This window comes from Lepidochelys olivacea (genome assembly GCF_965140295.1).
Source record: "Lepidochelys olivacea isolate rLepOli2 genome assembly, chromosome: 23".
NCBI lineage: Eukaryota > Metazoa > Chordata > Testudines > Cheloniidae > Lepidochelys > Lepidochelys olivacea.
Genome location: NC_140433.1, coordinates 7,685,016 through 7,700,657, shown reverse-complemented (window position 1 = coordinate 7,700,657; position 15,642 = coordinate 7,685,016).

Sequence of the window (15,642 nt, the reverse complement as noted above, 5' to 3'; positions counted from 1 at the left end):
GCTTCATGGGGAGCAGTTCCAGAGCATCGCCCAGGGACTCCGTGACAACTGGTGGCAGCGGTGGGATGTACTGCACCCCGTGGATGGCGCTTCCTGCAGTAAGTGACTGGGGAGCAGTAACACGAAGGGGGATTGCCGAGGACCAGGCCTGCTGAAGGCTCGGAGAGGAGCGGTTTCGGGGGGCGGTTAACCCCTGGGAGTGTGTGACCAGCGAGAAGGACTGTGCAGTAACAGGGTTCCCCTGGGGATTGCAGCGAGCAGTCCAAGGGGCGGAGGAGTCTGCAGCTCGACCCTGGCAAAGAGGTGGTGACCTCGAGAAGGGCTGGCACACTAGGGGTTCTCCCTGGAAACCGTGGGGAGCTGAGAACACACGGGCCTGTGAGTCCACAACACCTTGGGAGGAGCGGAGTGATGGTCTGTCCCCGTCTCCTTAAGAAGGACATTGTAACCCTGTGCAAAAAGAGAGGGTTGAGCGTTGGAAAGTTCACCAAAGCACAGTTAATCGTGCAGCTGGAGGAGGATGACCGCTCTAAGGAACAGATTCCTGACCCCAAATGGGGCTATAGCAGGATCTGGGAGCAGCTGGAGTGGGAGCCAGGCATCCCCAAGACTCCTGTCCCCGACCAGATGGGGGTCTTCACGATCGGGTTCCCCATCGGGGGATCGGAGATGGACGGGATTGGAGCTGAGTCCGAGGGAGCAAGAGGACTGTGAGAGACAGCGAGAGCCCGAGAAAGAGCTGCAGAAGCGGCAGCAGCATGAACTGGCGGTGGGGGAGTGGAGAGGCCTAGGGGACCTCCCCGGGGTGAGTGGGGATAGACCCCGGGGGGCCAGTTCCGCAGGGAACCTCGAGACTAAATTGCTGCCCCTAGTTAAGGAGGGAGGGGGTGTGGATGCCCACCTCACTGCCTTTGAGCAGGCTGGCGATTTGAACCAGGGGGACCCTGCGGAAAAGCCCCGGTGTCTAGCTCCCTTGCTGGGTCCCAAGGCCACAGACTCCATCAGCCAGATGGGTGGGGAGGTGGACACGCTCCCACTCCTGACCCCAACCTATATGTCTGTGTGGAGTTTCCTGGGGCCAGGCCCCTCGGACCCCCAGTGGGAGCGGAAGGTGATGGTCAATGGGGAGACATTCCTGGGGTGGCGAGATCCTGGGACAGAGAGAACTGGTGTCAGGCCCTGGGTGGTGCAGCCTCAGATGCTGAGGGGCTGTGTGAGCTGTGTGAGGGTCCCAGGGACGAAGCCCCTCACCTTCCCTATGGTCCAGATCCCTGTGCAGACCCAGGAGGAGTGGGGCTGGCTGGTCGTTGGGGTGCCCCAGGACACCAGCTGCGAGACCCTGTTGTGGGGTGACTGTGTCTCTTTGGGACAGGATCCAGGCCCTGTTCCTGTAACTGCCAAGGGTTTGAATTTGAATCCAGGGAACCAATCGGCGGAGAGGGAAATGGTCAGTGAAAATGCAGATGACCTGGCTGGCAGCAGGGAGGAGCCGCTAGGCTCAGGATACCTGCCTGCCTGTAACCAGACCCCTGGGGCTGGGTGGGACAGAGAGATGCTCCCTGCCCCCTTGCACACAAGAGTGGGGACTCTCCCTGGCTCTGATGCAATGAGGAAAGCAGTGGCCTGCCCCACTGGGACAGCCAGGGCAGCGCTGAGCACAGTGGGAGCTGAGACCCCAGCAGAGTGGGGGGAGACACAGGCAGGGCAGGGGATCTGTGGGGAGTGGCAAGGTGCTTGGTAAGGAAAGTTTGGATGAGCCTAGGCAGCCTTGTGATCTGATGGCTGTGTCCAGTCAGCAGGGTGGGAAGGCGAGGAGAGCGGAAGATGAGAGTCCCTGGACCTTACCTGTTAGCTGGGTGGAGAATTGGGACAGTGAAGGAAATGGGTCTCTGTCTGTCAGGGGTATTGACTTGCCTATGGAGGGAGCTACCCTGATCTCCAAGCAGTTGTCTGTGACCAGCCTTGTGTGCTGGGACAAAGGGAATGAGATCCCAACCTGGGTGTCTGGTAAAGGAGAAAGTGTGTCCGGCTCTTCTTGGTCTGTGGAGCAGACAGAACGGGCCTTTCAGCCTGTGATGGTTGAGGGTCGTGCAGTTGTCTCAGAGCTGGTTCTGGATTCAGCTAAAGCCCAGGAAGGGAAGGGTCCTAAGTTTCTGTCTGCTCGGGAGAATGGCCCTGTAACTAGGTCGCATCCAGTTAGGGTCTATGTAAAATCCCAGAGACCAGACAATTCTGGTGCTTGTATTTTGCCTGTTGCTAGTGTGTTGTTGGAAAGGGTGGAGCAACTCTGTCTAATCAGGGTGAGATCCTAGCCAGGGCACAAGGAGAGCATGAAGGTGTGTGATTGTGTTACCTACTGAGGGTGTGGAAACCTGTAGCAAGAAGGAAAAGATTCCTGAACTTGTGTGTGGCAAAGGGAAGGAGAATGCTTCTAACCTTTTATCTAGGAAGTCTGTAAGTTTGCCTCAAAGGGGATTATGTAGGAATCCGCCTGATGGGCCAGAAATGATTCTGGATGTAAGGGAGACCCAGAAAGAGTCTGTTGTTGCTCAGGAAAGTGTTCCCCTAGAGCAAGCCCTAGGTAAAGAGGGTAAGAGCAGAATTTCTGGGAGGGGTGAATTGTTGCATAGAGAAGCCCTAGGGAAAGGAATCCTCATGGAGTCTTTGCAAGCAGTTTACTGCAACTGAAGGGTGTGAAAATGATTTAATCAAGAAAGTTTCAGTTCCTAACAGCCAGAAATTTTCTGTTGTGAATGGATCCACTGACTGTCCTGTTGAAAGATCCAGTGTGGATAGCTTTGAGAAGGTCTCAGATGGAGTGAAAGCTGTTAAGAAAGGTATACCGTCCTATAACCAAGTGGCTGTGTTTGGCCAGCTTGTTGGGAGACAAGGTTGTGGAGAAAGGGATGTCTCCATGCTAGTTCTGTAAGTGAACAGTATGTGGCCCAGGTCAAGATGGGGGCCCTTAACCAAGAGAGCCCGAATTGCAGCCCTCCAGACTGGAGCACTCGGAGAAAACCCAATCCCAGTTTGACCCCCTGGGGTTTTGGGGTGGCCAAAGGGCATGGGCTGCAGAAACCTTCCCACATGCAGCCTGCTAGTGCTATCGACCACCCCCGACCTAAGGGAGGGCGTGAAACTGGAAGGGCCTGGTGTAACTCCTACCAAGGAATGGGAGAGATGCTGGGGCATCCATGGGAACATTGGTGGCTTCGAACTTCCCCAGGTCACCGGGTAAAGTGACCCCTCTCAGTTCGATCTCGAAGGGGGGAGAGATGTGACGAAGTGGGCCTGTTCTTAATGTTTCCTCCGAATAGTGTGGGGGTGCCTCAGTTTCCCCTATGCAGTTCTTAAGTATCTAGGTGGTGGGGTAAGGGTGTATGATCATTGCAGAGCCCTAGAGGGCAGGTGTGTGCAGGGGTCTGGACACAGAGAATGGCCGACACCCTGTTTCCTGGCAACTGATGGCCTGGGCCCTTCCCCCCCTGCAAGGTGAGAGCTGAAGGGTTGGAGAACAAAGGAATCAGGTGACCTCCTGGCCCAGGAAAGGAACAAAGCCCAGAGGAGGAGGGGCTGGAGGGAGTTTCAGTTTGGGGCTGGCTGGGACATGGAGTGAAGGGCAGACGTGGTTGTCTGGCTCACTGGCCCCAAAATGGACCCAGCTGAGGGGTCCCGTTCTCTGCACCTGCAAGACCATGTTCCTGTCGTCTAATAAACCTTCTGTTTTACTGGCCGGCTGAGAGTCACGTCTGACTGCGAAGTTGGGGTGCCGGACCCTCTGGCTTCCCCAGGAGCCCCGCCTGAGCGGACTGGCTGGGGGAAGCGCACGGAGGGGCAGAGGATGCTGAATGCTCCGAGGTCAGACCCAGGAAGGTGGAAGCTGTGTGAGCTGTGTGTCCTGAAGACAGGCTGCTCACAGAAAGGCGACTGCCCCAGAGTCCTGACTGGCTTCATGGGGAGCAGTTCCAGAGCATCGCCCAGGGACTCCGTGACAACTGGTGGCAGCGGTGGGATGTACTGCACCCCGTGGATGGCGCTTCCTGCAGTAAGTGACTGGGGAGCAGTAACACGAAGGGGGATTGCCGAGGACCAGGCCTGCTGAAGGCTCGGAGAGGAGCGGTTTCGGGGGGCGGTTAACCCCTGGGAGTGTGTGACCAGCGAGAAGGACTGTGCAGTAACAGGGTTCCCCTGGGGATTGCAGCGAGCAGTCCAAGGGGCGGAGGAGTCTGCAGCTCGACCCTGGCAAAGAGGTGGTGACCTCGAGAAGGGCTGGCACACTAGGGGTTCTCCCTGGAAACCGTGGGGAGCTGAGAACACACGGGCCTGTGAGTCCACAACACCTTGGGAGGAGCGGAGTGATGGTCTGTCCCCGTCTCCTTAAGAAGGACATTGTAACCCTGTGCAAAAAGAGAGGGTTGAGCGTTGGAAAGTTCACCAAAGCACAGTTAATCGTGCAGCTGGAGGAGGATGACCGCTCTAAGGAACAGATTCCTGACCCCAAATGGGGCTATAGCAGGATCTGGGAGCAGCTGGAGTGGGAGCCAGGCATCCCCAAGACTCCTGTCCCCGACCAGATGGGGGTCTTCACGATCGGGTTCCCCATCGGGGGATCGGAGATGGACGGGATTGGAGCTGAGTCCGAGGGAGCAAGAGGACTGTGAGAGACAGCGAGAGCCCGAGAAAGAGCTGCAGAAGCGGCAGCAGCATGAACTGGCGGTGGGGGAGTGGAGAGGCCTAGGGGACCTCCCCGGGGTGAGTGGGGATAGACCCCGGGGGGCCAGTTCCGCAGGGAACCTCGAGACTAAATTGCTGCCCCTAGTTAAGGAGGGAGGGGGTGTGGATGCCCACCTCACTGCCTTTGAGCAGGCTGGCGATTTGAACCAGGGGGACCCTGCGGAAAAGCCCCGGTGTCTAGCTCCCTTGCTGGGTCCCAAGGCCACAGACTCCATCAGCCAGATGGGTGGGGAGGTGGACACGCTCCCACTCCTGACCCCAACCTATATGTCTGTGTGGAGTTTCCTGGGGCCAGGCCCCTCGGACCCCCAGTGGGAGCGGAAGGTGATGGTCAATGGGGAGACATTCCTGGGGTGGCGAGATCCTGGGACAGAGAGAACTGGTGTCAGGCCCTGGGTGGTGCAGCCTCAGATGCTGAGGGGCTGTGTGAGCTGTGTGAGGGTCCCAGGGACGAAGCCCCTCACCTTCCCTATGGTCCAGATCCCTGTGCAGACCCAGGAGGAGTGGGGCTGGCTGGTCGTTGGGGTGCCCCAGGACACCAGCTGCGAGACCCTGTTGTGGGGTGACTGTGTCTCTTTGGGACAGGATCCAGGCCCTGTTCCTGTAACTGCCAAGGGTTTGAATTTGAATCCAGGGAACCAATCGGCGGAGAGGGAAATGGTCAGTGAAAATGCAGATGACCTGGCTGGCAGCAGGGAGGAGCCGCTAGGCTCAGGATACCTGCCTGCCTGTAACCAGACCCCTGGGGCTGGGTGGGACAGAGAGATGCTCCCTGCCCCCTTGCACACAAGAGTGGGGACTCTCCCTGGCTCTGATGCAATGAGGAAAGCAGTGGCCTGCCCCACTGGGACAGCCAGGGCAGCGCTGAGCACAGTGGGAGCTGAGACCCCAGCAGAGTGGGGGGAGACACAGGCAGGGCAGGGGATCTGTGGGGAGTGGCAAGGTGCTTGGTAAGGAAAGTTTGGATGAGCCTAGGCAGCCTTGTGATCTGATGGCTGTGTCCAGTCAGCAGGGTGGGAAGGCGAGGAGAGCGGAAGATGAGAGTCCCTGGACCTTACCTGTTAGCTGGGTGGAGAATTGGGACAGTGAAGGAAATGGGTCTCTGTCTGTCAGGGGTATTGACTTGCCTATGGAGGGAGCTACCCTGATCTCCAAGCAGTTGTCTGTGACCAGCCTTGTGTGCTGGGACAAAGGGAATGAGATCCCAACCTGGGTGTCTGGTAAAGGAGAAAGTGTGTCCGGCTCTTCTTGGTCTGTGGAGCTAACAGAACGGGCCTTTCAGCCTGTGATGGTTGAGGGTCGTGCAGTTGTCTCAGAGCTGGTTCTGGATTCAGCTAAAGCCCAGGAAGGGAAGTGTCCTAAGTTTCTGTCTGCTCGGGAGAATGGCCCTGTAACTAGGTCGCATCCAGTTAGGGTCTATGTAAAATCCCAGAGACCAGACAATTCTGGTGCTTGTATTTTGCCTGTTGCTAGTGTGTTGTTGGAAAGGGTGGAGCAACTCTGTCTAATCAGGGTGAGATCCTAGCCAGGGCACAAGGAGAGCATGAAGGTGTGTGATTGTGTTACCTACTGAGGGTGTGGAAACCTGTAGCAAGAAGGAAAAGATTCCTGAACTTGTGTGTGGCAAAGGGAAGGAGAATGCTTCTAACCTTTTATCTAGGAAGTCTGTAAGTTTGCCTCAAAGGGGATTATGTAGGAATCCGCCTGATGGGCCAGAAATGATTCTGGATGTAAGGGAGACCCAGAAAGAGTCTGTTGTTGCTCAGGAAAGTGTTCCCCTAGAGCAAGCCCTAGGTAAAGAGGGTAAGAGCAGAATTTCTGGGAGGGGTGAATTGTTGCATAGAGAAGCCCTAGGGAAAGGAATCCTCATGGAGTCTTTGCAAGCAGTTTACTGCAACTGAAGGGTGTGAAAATGATTTAATCAAGAAAGTTTCAGTTCCTAACAGCCAGAAATTTTCTGTTGTGAATGGATCCACTGACTGTCCTGTTGAAAGATCCAGTGTGGATAGCTTTGAGAAGGTCTCAGATGGAGTGAAAGCTGTTAAGAAAGGTATACCGTCCTATAACCAAGTGGCTGTGTTTGGCCAGCTTGTTGGGAGACAAGGTTGTGGAGAAAGGGATGTCTCCATGCTAGTTCTGTAAGTGAACAGTATGTGGCCCAGGTCAAGATGGGGGCCCTTAACCAAGAGAGCCCGAATTGCAGCCCTCCAGACTGGAGCACTCGGAGAAAACCCAATCCCAGTTTGACCCCCTGGGGTTTTGGGGTGGCCAAAGGGCATGGGCTGCAGAAACCTTCCCACATGCAGCCTGCTAGTGCTATCGACCACCCCCGACCTAAGGGAGGGCGTGAAACTGGAAGGGCCTGGTGTAACTCCTACCAAGGAATGGGAGAGATGCTGGGGCATCCATGGGAACATTGGTGGCTTCGAACTTCCCCAGGTCACCGGGTAAAGTGACCCCTCTCAGTTCGATCTCGAAGGGGGGAGAGATGTGACGAAGTGGGCCTGTTCTTAATGTTTCCTCCGAATAGTGTGGGGGTGCCTCAGTTTCCCCTATGCAGTTCTTAAGTATCTAGGTGGTGGGGTAAGGGTGTATGATCATTGCAGAGCCCTAGAGGGCAGGTGTGTGCAGGGGTCTGGACACAGAGAATGGCCGACACCCTGTTTCCTGGCAACTGATGGCCTGGGCCCTTCCCCCCCTGCAAGGTGAGAGCTGAAGGGTTGGAGAACAAAGGAATCAGGTGACCTCCTGGCCCAGGAAAGGAACAAAGCCCAGAGGAGGAGGGGCTGGAGGGAGTTTCAGTTTGGGGCTGGCTGGGACATGGAGTGAAGGGCAGACGTGGTTGTCTGGCTCACTGGCCCCAAAATGGACCCAGCTGAGGGGTCCCGTTCTCTGCACCTGCAAGACCATGTTCCTGTCGTCTAATAAACCTTCTGTTTTACTGGCCGGCTGAGAGTCACGTCTGACTGCGAAGTTGGGGTGCCGGACCCTCTGGCTTCCCCAGGAGCCCCGCCTGAGCGGACTGGCTGGGGGAAGCGCACGGAGGGGCAGAGGATGCTGAATGCTCCGAGGTCAGACCCAGGAAGGTGGAAGCTGTGTGAGCTGTGTGTCCTGAAGACAGGCTGCTCACAGAAAGGCGACTGCCCCAGAGTCCTGACTGGCTTCATGGGGAGCAGTTCCAGAGCATCGCCCAGGGACTCCGTGACAACTGGTGGCAGCGGTGGGATGTACTGCACCCCGTGGATGGCGCTTCCTGCAGTAAGTGACTGGGGAGCAGTAACACGAAGGGGGATTGCCGAGGACCAGGCCTGCTGAAGGCTCGGAGAGGAGCGGTTTCGGGGGGCGGTTAACCCCTGGGAGTGTGTGACCAGCGAGAAGGACTGTGCAGTAACAGGGTTCCCCTGGGGATTGCAGCGAGCAGTCCAAGGGGCGGAGGAGTCTGCAGCTCGACCCTGGCAAAGAGGTGGTGACCTCGAGAAGGGCTGGCACACTAGGGGTTCTCCCTGGAAACCGTGGGGAGCTGAGAACACACGGGCCTGTGAGTCCACAACACCTTGGGAGGAGCGGAGTGATGGTCTGTCCCCGTCTCCTTAAGAAGGACATTGTAACCCTGTGCAAAAAGAGAGGGTTGAGCGTTGGAAAGTTCACCAAAGCACAGTTAATCGTGCAGCTGGAGGAGGATGACCGCTCTAAGGAACAGATTCCTGACCCCAAATGGGGCTATAGCAGGATCTGGGAGCAGCTGGAGTGGGAGCCAGGCATCCCCAAGACTCCTGTCCCCGACCAGATGGGGGTCTTCACGATCGGGTTCCCCATCGGGGGATCGGAGATGGACGGGATTGGAGCTGAGTCCGAGGGAGCAAGAGGACTGTGAGAGACAGCGAGAGCCCGAGAAAGAGCTGCAGAAGCGGCAGCAGCATGAACTGGCGGTGGGGGAGTGGAGAGGCCTAGGGGACCTCCCCGGGGTGAGTGGGGATAGACCCCGGGGGGCCAGTTCCGCAGGGAACCTCGAGACTAAATTGCTGCCCCTAGTTAAGGAGGGAGGGGGTGTGGATGCCCACCTCACTGCCTTTGAGCAGGCTGGCGATTTGAACCAGGGGGACCCTGCGGAAAAGCCCCGGTGTCTAGCTCCCTTGCTGGGTCCCAAGGCCACAGACTCCATCAGCCAGATGGGTGGGGAGGTGGACACGCTCCCACTCCTGACCCCAACCTATATGTCTGTGTGGAGTTTCCTGGGGCCAGGCCCCTCGGACCCCCAGTGGGAGCGGAAGGTGATGGTCAATGGGGAGACATTCCTGGGGTGGCGAGATCCTGGGACAGAGAGAACTGGTGTCAGGCCCTGGGTGGTGCAGCCTCAGATGCTGAGGGGCTGTGTGAGCTGTGTGAGGGTCCCAGGGACGAAGCCCCTCACCTTCCCTATGGTCCAGATCCCTGTGCAGACCCAGGAGGAGTGGGGCTGGCTGGTCGTTGGGGTGCCCCAGGACACCAGCTGCGAGACCCTGTTGTGGGGTGACTGTGTCTCTTTGGGACAGGATCCAGGCCCTGTTCCTGTAACTGCCAAGGGTTTGAATTTGAATCCAGGGAACCAATCGGCGGAGAGGGAAATGGTCAGTGAAAAAGGAGATGACCTGGCTGGCAGCAGGGAGGAGCCGCTAGGCTCAGGATACCTGCCTGCCTGTAACCAGACCCCTGGGGCTGGGTGGGACAGAGAGATGCTCCCTGCCCCCTTGCACACAAGAGTGGGGACTCTCCCTGGCTCTGATGCAATGAGGAAAGCAGTGGCCTGCCCCACTGGGACAGCCAGGGCAGCGCTGAGCACAGTGGGAGCTGAGACCCCAGCAGAGTGGGGGGAGACACAGGCAGGGCAGGGGATCTGTGGGGAGTGGCAAGGTGCTTGGTAAGGAAAGTTTGGATGAGCCTAGGCAGCCTTGTGATCTGATGGCTGTGTCCAGTCAGCAGGGTGGGAAGGCGAGGAGAGCGGAAGATGAGAGTCCCTGGACCTTACCTGTTAGCTGGGTGGAGAATTGGGACAGTGAAGGAAATGGGTCTCTGTCTGTCAGGGGTATTGACTTGCCTATGGAGGGAGCTACCCTGATCTCCAAGCAGTTGTCTGTGACCAGCCTTGTGTGCTGGGACAAAGGGAATGAGATCCCAACCTGGGTGTCTGGTAAAGGAGAAAGTGTGTCCGGCTCTTCTTGGTCTGTGGAGCTAACAGAACGGGCCTTTCAGCCTGTGATGGTTGAGGGTCGTGCAGTTGTCTCAGAGCTGGTTCTGGATTCAGCTAAAGCCCAGGAAGGGAAGGGTCCTAAGTTTCTGTCTGCTCGGGAGAATGGCCCTGTAACTAGGTCGCATCCAGTTAGGGTCTATGTAAAATCCCAGAGACCAGACAATTCTGGTGCTTGTATTTTGCCTGTTGCTAGTGTGTTGTTGGAAAGGGTGGAGCAACTCTGTCTAATCAGGGTGAGATCCTAGCCAGGGCACAAGGAGAGCATGAAGGTGTGTGATTGTGTTACCTACTGAGGGTGTGGAAACCTGTAGCAAGAAGGAAAAGATTCCTGAACTTGTGTGTGGCAAAGGGAAGGAGAATGCTTCTAACCTTTTATCTAGGAAGTCTGTAAGTTTGCCTCAAAGGGGATTATGTAGGAATCCGCCTGATGGGCCAGAAATGATTCTGGATGTAAGGGAGACCCAGAAAGAGTCTGTTGTTGCTCAGGAAAGTGTTCCCCTAGAGCAAGCCCTAGGTAAAGAGGGTAAGAGCAGAATTTCTGGGAGGGGTGAATTGTTGCATAGAGAAGCCCTAGGGAAAGGAATCCTCATGGAGTCTTTGCAAGCAGTTTACTGCAACTGAAGGGTGTGAAAATGATTTAATCAAGAAAGTTTCAGTTCCTAACAGCCAGAAATTTTCTGTTGTGAATGGATCCACTGACTGTCCTGTTGAAAGATCCAGTGTGGATAGCTTTGAGAAGGTCTCAGATGGAGTGAAAGCTGTTAAGAAAGGTATACCGTCCTATAACCAAGTGGCTGTGTTTGGCCAGCTTGTTGGGAGACAAGGTTGTGGAGAAAGGGATGTCTCCATGCTAGTTCTGTAAGTGAACAGTATGTGGCCCAGGTCAAGATGGGGGCCCTTAACCAAGAGAGCCCGAATTGCAGCCCTCCAGACTGGAGCACTCGGAGAAAACCCAATCCCAGTTTGACCCCCTGGGGTTTTGGGGTGGCCAAAGGGCATGGGCTGCAGAAACCTTCCCACATGCAGCCTGCTAGTGCTATCGACCACCCCCGACCTAAGGGAGGGCGTGAAACTGGAAGGGCCTGGTGTAACTCCTACCAAGGAATGGGAGAGATGCTGGGGCATCCATGGGAACATTGGTGGCTTCGAACTTCCCCAGGTCACCGGGTAAAGTGACCCCTCTCAGTTCGATCTCGAAGGGGGGAGAGATGTGACGAAGTGGGCCTGTTCTTAATGTTTCCTCCGAATAGTGTGGGGGTGCCTCAGTTTCCCCTATGCAGTTCTTAAGTATCTAGGTGGTGGGGTAAGGGTGTATGATCATTGCAGAGCCCTAGAGGGCAGGTGTGTGCAGGGGTCTGGACACAGAGAATGGCCGACACCCTGTTTCCTGGCAATTGATGGCCTGGGCCCTTCCCCCCCTGCAAGGTGAGAGCTGAAGGGTTGGAGAACAAAGGAATCAGGTGACCTCCTGGCCCAGGAAAGGAACAAAGCCCAGAGGAGGAGGGGCTGGAGGGAGTTTCAGTTTGGGGCTGGCTGGGACATGGAGTGAAGGGCAGACGTGGTTGTCTGGCTCACTGGCCCCAAAATGGACCCAGCTGAGGGGTCCCGTTCTCTGCACCTGCAAGACCATGTTCCTGTCGTCTAATAAACCTTCTGTTTTACTGGCCGGCTGAGAGTCACGTCTGACTGCAAAGTTGGGGTGCCGGACCCTCTGGCTTCCCCAGGAGCCCCGCCTGAGCGGACTGGCTGGGGGAAGCGCACGGAGGGGCAGAGGATGCTGAATGCTCCGAGGTCAGACCCAGGAAGGTGGAAGCTGTGTGAGCTGTGTGTCCTGAAGACAGGCTGCTCACAGAAAGGCGACTGCCCCAGAGTCCTGACTGGCTTCATGGGGAGCAGTTCCAGAGCATCGCCCAGGGACTCCGTGACAACTGGTGGCAGCGGTGGGATGTACTGCACCCCGTGGATGGCGCTTCCTGCAGTAAGTGACTGGGGAGCAGTAACACGAAGGGGGATTGCCGAGGACCAGGCCTGCTGAAGGCTCGGAGAGGAGCGGTTTCGGGGGGCGGTTAACCCCTGGGAGTGTGTGACCAGCGAGAAGGACTGTGCAGTAACAGGGTTCCCCTGGGGATTGCAGCGAGCAGTCCAAGGGGCGGAGGAGTCTGCAGCTCGACCCTGGCAAAGAGGTGGTGACCTCGAGAAGGGCTGGCACACTAGGGGTTCTCCCTGGAAACCGTGGGGAGCTGAGAACACACGGGCCTGTGAGTCCACAACACCTTGGGAGGAGCGGAGTGATGGTCTGTCCCCGTCTCCTTAAGAAGGACATTGTAACCCTGTGCAAAAAGAGAGGGTTGAGCGTTGGAAAGTTCACCAAAGCACAGTTAATCGTGCAGCTGGAGGAGGATGACCGCTCTAAGGAACAGATTCCTGACCCCAAATGGGGCTATAGCAGGATCTGGGAGCAGCTGGAGTGGGAGCCAGGCATCCCCAAGACTCCTGTCCCCGACCAGATGGGGGTCTTCACGATCGGGTTCCCCATCGGGGGATCGGAGATGGACGGGATTGGAGCTGAGTCCGAGGGAGCAAGAGGACTGTGAGAGACAGCGAGAGCCCGAGAAAGAGCTGCAGAAGCGGCAGCAGCATGAACTGGCGGTGGGGGAGTGGAGAGGCCTAGGGGACCTCCCCGGGGTGAGTGGGGATAGACCCCGGGGGGCCAGTTCCGCAGGGAACCTCGAGACTAAATTGCTGCCCCTAGTTAAGGAGGGAGGGGGTGTGGATGCCCACCTCACTGCCTTTGAGCAGGCTGGCGATTTGAACCAGGGGGACCCTGCGGAAAAGCCCCGGTGTCTAGCTCCCTTGCTGGGTCCCAAGGCCACAGACTCCATCAGCCAGATGGGTGGGGAGGTGGACACGCTCCCACTCCTGACCCCAACCTATATGTCTGTGTGGAGTTTCCTGGGGCCAGGCCCCTCGGACCCCCAGTGGGAGCGGAAGGTGATGGTCAATGGGGAGACATTCCTGGGGTGGCGAGATCCTGGGACAGAGAGAACTGGTGTCAGGCCCTGGGTGGTGCAGCCTCAGATGCTGAGGGGCTGTGTGAGCTGTGTGAGGGTCCCAGGGACGAAGCCCCTCACCTTCCCTATGGTCCAGATCCCTGTGCAGACCCAGGAGGAGTGGGGCTGGCTGGTCGTTGGGGTGCCCCAGGACACCAGCTGCGAGACCCTGTTGTGGGGTGACTGTGTCTCTTTGGGACAGGATCCAGGCCCTGTTCCTGTAACTGCCAAGGGTTTGAATTTGAATCCAGGGAACCAATCGGCGGAGAGGGAAATGGTCAGTGAAAATGCAGATGACCTGGCTGGCAGCAGGGAGGAGCCGCTAGGCTCAGGATACCTGCCTGCCTGTAACCAGACCCCTGGGGCTGGGTGGGACAGAGAGATGCTCCCTGCCCCCTTGCACACAAGAGTGGGGACTCTCCCTGGCTCTGATGCAATGAGGAAAGCAGTGGCCTGCCCCACTGGGACAGCCAGGGCAGCGCTGAGCACAGTGGGAGCTGAGACCCCAGCAGAGTGGGGGGAGACACAGGCAGGGCAGGGGATCTGTGGGGAGTGGCAAGGTGCTTGGTAAGGAAAGTTTGGATGAGCCTAGGCAGCCTTGTGATCTGATGGCTGTGTCCAGTCAGCAGGGTGGGAAGGCGAGGAGAGCGGAAGATGAGAGTCCCTGGACCTTACCTGTTAGCTGGGTGGAGAATTGGGACAGTGAAGGAAATGGGTCTCTGTCTGTCAGGGGTATTGACTTGCCTATGGAGGGAGCTACCCTGATCTCCAAGCAGTTGTCTGTGACCAGCCTTGTGTGCTGGGACAAAGGGAATGAGATCCCAACCTGGGTGTCTGGTAAAGGAGAAAGTGTGTCCGGCTCTTCTTGGTCTGTGGAGCTAACAGAACGGGCCTTTCAGCCTGTGATGGTTGAGGGTCGTGCAGTTGTCTCAGAGCTGGTTCTGGATTCAGCTAAAGCCCAGGAAGGGAAGTGTCCTAAGTTTCTGTCTGCTCGGGAGAATGGCCCTGTAACTAGGTCGCATCCAGTTAGGGTCTATGTAAAATCCCAGAGACCAGACAATTCTGGTGCTTGTATTTTGCCTGTTGCTAGTGTGTTGTTGGAAAGGGTGGAGCAACTCTGTCTAATCAGGGTGAGATCCTAGCCAGGGCACAAGGAGAGCATGAAGGTGTGTGATTGTGTTACCTACTGAGGGTGTGGAAACCTGTAGCAAGAAGGAAAAGATTCCTGAACTTGTGTGTGGCAAAGGGAAGGAGAATGCTTCTAACCTTTTATCTAGGAAGTCTGTAAGTTTGCCTCAAAGGGGATTATGTAGGAATCCGCCTGATGGGCCAGAAATGATTCTGGATGTAAGGGAGACCCAGAAAGAGTCTGTTGTTGCTCAGGAAAGTGTTCCCCTAGAGCAAGCCCTAGGTAAAGAGGGTAAGAGCAGAATTTCTGGGAGGGGTGAATTGTTGCATAGAGAAGCCCTAGGGAAAGGAATCCTCATGGAGTCTTTGCAAGCAGTTTACTGCAACTGAAGGGTGTGAAAATGATTTAATCAAGAAAGTTTCAGTTCCTAACAGCCAGAAATTTTCTGTTGTGAATGGATCCACTGACTGTCCTGTTGAAAGATCCAGTGTGGATAGCTTTGAGAAGGTCTCAGATGGAGTGAAAGCTGTTAAGAAAGGTATACCGTCCTATAACCAAGTGGCTGTGTTTGGCCAGCTTGTTGGGAGACAAGGTTGTGGAGAAAGGGATGTCTCCATGCTAGTTCTGTAAGTGAACAGTATGTGGCCCAGGTCAAGATGGGGGCCCTTAACCAAGAGAGCCCGAATTGCAGCCCTCCAGACTGGAGCACTCGGAGAAAACCCAATCCCAGTTTGACCCCCTGGGGTTTTGGGGTGGCCAAAGGGCATGGGCTGCAGAAACCTTCCCACATGCAGCCTGCTAGTGCTATCGACCACCCCCGACCTAAGGGAGGGCGTGAAACTGGAAGGGCCTGGTGTAACTCCTACCAAGGAATGGGAGAGATGCTGGGGCATCCATGGGAACATTGGTGGCTTCGAACTTCCCCAGGTCACCGGGTAAAGTGACCCCTCTCAGTTCGATCTCGAAGGGGGGAGAGATGTGACGAAGTGGGCCTGTTCTTAATGTTTCCTCCGAATAGTGTGGGGGTGCCTCAGTTTCCCCTATGCAGTTCTTAAGTATCTAGGTGGTGGGGTAAGGGTGTATGATCATTGCAGAGCCCTAGAGGGCAGGTGTGTGCAGGGGTCTGGACACAGAGAATGGCCGACACCCTGTTTCCTGGCAACTGATGGCCTGGGCCCTTCCCCCCCTGCAAGGTGAGAGCTGAAGGGTTGGAGAACAAAGGAATCAGGTGACCTCCTGGCCCAGGAAAGGAACAAAGCCCAGAGGAGGAGGGGCTGGAGGGAGTTTCAGTTTGGGGCTGGCTGGGACATGGAGTGAAGGGCAGACGTGGTTGTCTGGCTCACTGGCCCCAAAATGGACCCAGCTGAGGGGTCCCGTTCTCTGCACCTGCAAGACCATGTTCCTGTCGTCTAATAAACCTTCTGTTTTACTGGCCGGCTGAGAGTCACGTCTGACTGCGAAGTTGGGGTGCCGGACCCTCTGGCTTCCCCAGGAGCCCCGCC